Below are 4293 nucleotides of genomic sequence, written 5' to 3' on the forward strand. Positions count from 1 at the left end.
AATACTCGATTTTCATCCGAGTTAGATTATCGGTTAAATATAGATATATTTGTCGATCCATGAACAGTCGCATTGCCTAATTAGTCTTCAGCATTATCGGTAATTGTTTGAATAGATCTGACGTATAGGCAATTGCTGGTTCTCAACCGGATAAAAAAGTCGAGTTTGCATCGAGATCGTAATTCTGAATAAGTTCCCCAACAGATTCATTCTGACACTCATGTACAAAGAACGTGCAAGAAATTGGTAAAATTAAAATGCATAATTAGGGATATGACAGACCTGCTATCTCTATATTCTGGCAATTTTTTGATAAAAAATTATAAATATTAGAAGTATAGAGTGTTTTTCAAAAAAACGCAATATATTTAGAATTTTCAAAATGGGGGGATTAGTGGGAACCATTCCTGATCATCTTACCAATCTCACCATATATATATATATATATATATATAGAGAGAGAGAGAGAGAAGAGAGAGAGAGAGAGAAGAAGCTTGTCAACCACGGAGGGTTTGTGGTCTCCAACTAAAAACTTGGAACCCAGCGACCATTTTTCCTCTAACTATTGTGCTTTCCCCAGCAGACCATGCCTCCCGAGAAGAGCACCCATCCCAAAACAACAAGCCGGAAGAGTTGGTCGTGCCAGTGTTTCCCCTCCTGCTTCGTAGGGTCTCTCATCTCCGCCTCCGGTGCCCCGACCCTCCCAGCCCCTCCGCCGGGTCGAAGCCCAAGCTCTCCTGGTCCCGATACCGGAAGAAGAAGAAGACCGCTCCCCTCGACGGCGTTCGCCCCAATATTAAAGCATCAGCTCAGGAAAACAGTCCCTTCAAGAAGCCTTCCGAGGTTGGTTCAGCTCACCATCTCTTTCTTCCTTGCTAATTTCTCATTTCTTCTCTTGCTTCTTTCCTCTCGGAGGGTGGCGGGCACGAGCTGATCGACCGTTGGATCTCTTTTGCACGGTTGATGGATGGTTGGTTGGTCAGGGGAGTTGCGGTGCCCGCGCATCCTCTGAGCGTTGCAACCACTGCCGGGTTGGTCGTAGTTCGCGTTGATAGCTAAAATTTTGTTTCCTCCCGGGGCCGGAGTGTTCTCGTGCGGATCTGCACGAATCTTGAGGAGCGGTCGTTGTCAAGAATCACCGACGACGATGATGGCGTCGACAACAGGACGGGCCTACACTCAACTATTTAATCTGGTCGTGTTTATCAAAACGGTCGTCTCGGAAAAGTCCACGCGTTTTAATTGGTCGCGACCACGTCGAAGCTTCCAAGGGCCCCACATCGCTCGTCGTGAACCACGACCCGGGGTTGATGACGTGGCATCGCTTGTTTTCCTTCTCCGTTTAGGGAGGCGATTGTATCTTTCGCTCGAAAGAAGGATTCATCTTCCTTCGCGCCAATCCACCGTTGGATTGCTCGATGGCCGCTTCGACAGTTGCGCATACGCATGAATGGAGGATTCTGATTGCTTTGACAGTTGTGCCGTGCGCGATCCGACGGGTGAAGTCACGAAAGAAGATCGATCATTTTTTCGCGCGAAAGACACAACCCAAAACCCTCCGCTTAGGCCGTCTGTGTCGGACGGCGTATTTCGTGCTATTTTGGTGGGTCCGAACTACCCTTCTGATGGAGCCCACTTTCCTATGGGACCATCTGCCTGAGGACACGTCAGCACATGGTGCTGGTTGCTGTCTAAGATTTGACAGCTGATTCAGGGTGCCGGAAGCGTAAACGCCCAACGTACGTTTCCCAGCTTATGGCCTTCCGCGCGTCCTTGTTTAAGATACGACCATAAGAATATTTATTCCTATCAGAATAAATATTTTATACATTATTTTATTTCTATTTGGTTAAAAGTTTTTGAAGTTTGTATTTGGAGGCTGGTAGTCCAAAATGCCAACAACGTCTCGTGACGATTCATAAAAATCCATGAGTTGAACAAAGTATTTGGTTAAAAGTTTTTTTTTTTTTTTTCAATTTCTGAGTCAAATTAAAAAATTTCAAATCTAGATTATAGAATATTTGTGTATTTAAGATGCATTGTGATTGAATATTTGTGTATGTGGCACAGCTGGTAGGCCGGTTTAACCATTAGTAATTTCGTACTACACAATAACTGAAGGAGATCCTATCTCCTCAAAGGTCAAAATATTTTCTAACTCTTCTTGGTAATAGTTATTTCAGAAATAAAAACCGATAAAGAGTTAGAAGGATTTTAGAGTGAAATGTTCTTCAAAACTTATTCCAATTTTCAAGCATCCCATACAACGTAATCCTCTTTTCTGTGTGTACCTGTGCCGCAACACCCACCGATTGACAAGCACTGACCTTTTTGATTTTTCCTAGTCTTCACCTGCTAAAGACTTCAGATACAAGTTACAACTCCATCATTTATTTATATATATATATAAAAAAAAAAGAAGACTTAAATGACAATATCGCCAGCTTTATTGACCAGCAAATGGGGTTCACTGTTTGGATTAGGGTCGAACCAGTAGAAGCCGAGGCAACGCCCAGCAACTCCAACGCGATGCAGACTCCCAACTCCATCATGGAATCGATGCCGAGCAGCCACGCCTTCCCCGAATCTCCAAGCAATACAGCACCCGCAGAGAAGAGGTCCCAGCCTCATGGAAACCCCACACGGTTCGAACCAGGTGCACGACCAATGACCCCGGCTCACCTGCGCACATCCATCCAGCTGCCTCCCATAAACGCCCGGTCCGGACCGGGTCACTCAAACCAGGGGCTGGGATCTGGGTCATGGTGATGACTCTTGGCGTGATGGTTTTCTTGGGCCGGGCGTCGGCCCTTATTTGCCTGTGCTCTTGCATGTACCTTGTGCCACTTTTGAGTATGGGCAAAGATGGTGTCTCTGATGGCAATGGGGTGGCTTCAAGAGAAGTTGAAATGAATTCAGAGGAGTACAAGAAGAGAGTTATATTGGAAGGGTTGTTGGAGAGGAATGGCCGGAAGCCATCGGGGTTTTAGTTGCCATGGCTTCGGCTGGTGGAATGCAGTAGTGTTGTTGCTGATTGGTTGATGCAGAATAAAAGATATACTTCTTTTTTCTCTCTTTCTCTTTTTTTCTTTTTTTTTTTTTTCTTTTTTTCTTTTTAAAGATATTGTTGCATAGTGTTTTTCAATTTATTTTTGATTTTTGAGTTTGAGGTTTCTCAAGGTGTAAATGAATCATGTGTATACTAAGAAGTGATGGAATTTTGGCAACTTTTAGAACCATATATGGGTAACTTTTGTGACAGCTCTCCGGATGATGCTGCTAATTCAAAAGGTCAAAATGGAATTACACATCTGCAAGTATCTAACCATCTATTCCTGTAAGCTGGTTTGAGATCGGCATCTAGCATCTGCTTTCAAATTCGTTATGGACTTAATTAGCTTGCCTTGAAGAAGCAGAATGTAATCCTTTATTTGTTGCAAGACTTGGGCTATTGATGAGTGTCTTTCTGTATCTGATCAAAGTAATTAATTTTATGACACCATATTTTAATGGGTATGGAGATGTGTTGTTGGCTATATTCATCATCACTTCTGCAATTTTTGTACCCAAACTAAGCCCCTGCTGGACTTCATACTGAAGGGCTTGTAATATTGAAATTTTGGAGAAAAGGAAATCAGAAGGAAGAAGAATCATCATATTACGTGAATAATATGAATGATAGCAAATTACCAATGAGAAATACAGCTATCATGCTGCGAATCATGCAACAACATGGCCATATCTTATGATGTCTACCTATAGTAATATTTGTTTAAGCATAGAATAGAACGATCTAATAAAAAGGAGGATTCAAGTTAAGACCGACAAAATATGATCCGATCTACTAATCCGATCTATATTCGATCCATCATAAATATGTTTGGATTTAGACTAAATGGCTTTGGATCATAAATAGGTCGATCCATTGAATATATTTAATATTTGGGTCGGAATTGGATTTCAAATATTTGACTCATTTAATTTATTTTATATTTAGATCAAGTTGAATCAGGTAATCCATTTAATCTATTTAATATATTTTTAACCCATTTAAAAAAAAAAACATAAAGGATATAGTATGATCCATCTATGCCAATTAACCATACCTATCTATAAAAATAAAATAGACATCTAATAAATAAATAAAAGGTATTTATACTATTTAACTAAATTTATCAATAAAAATGAAATAAATATCTAGTAGATAAATAAAAGAGAGTACTCTTTTATAGAGGTGTTATTGAAGATGAAGGGTTAAAGAAAAGAAAGAGATGTGGAGGGATTTTTTTTCTC

At 41.0% G+C, this 4293-nt stretch overlaps 1 pseudogene; it reads left to right on the plus strand.

The window, feature by feature from the left end:
* Nucleotides 1-514: 514 nt before the first annotated feature.
* On the plus strand, nucleotides 515-3232 carry LOC140852568 (uncharacterized; annotated as a pseudogene).
* Nucleotides 3233-4293: the final 1061 nt, after the last annotated feature.

This window comes from Elaeis guineensis, chromosome 11 (assembly GCF_000442705.2).
Source record: "Elaeis guineensis isolate ETL-2024a chromosome 11, EG11, whole genome shotgun sequence".
Lineage (NCBI taxonomy): Eukaryota > Viridiplantae > Streptophyta > Magnoliopsida > Arecales > Arecaceae > Elaeis > Elaeis guineensis.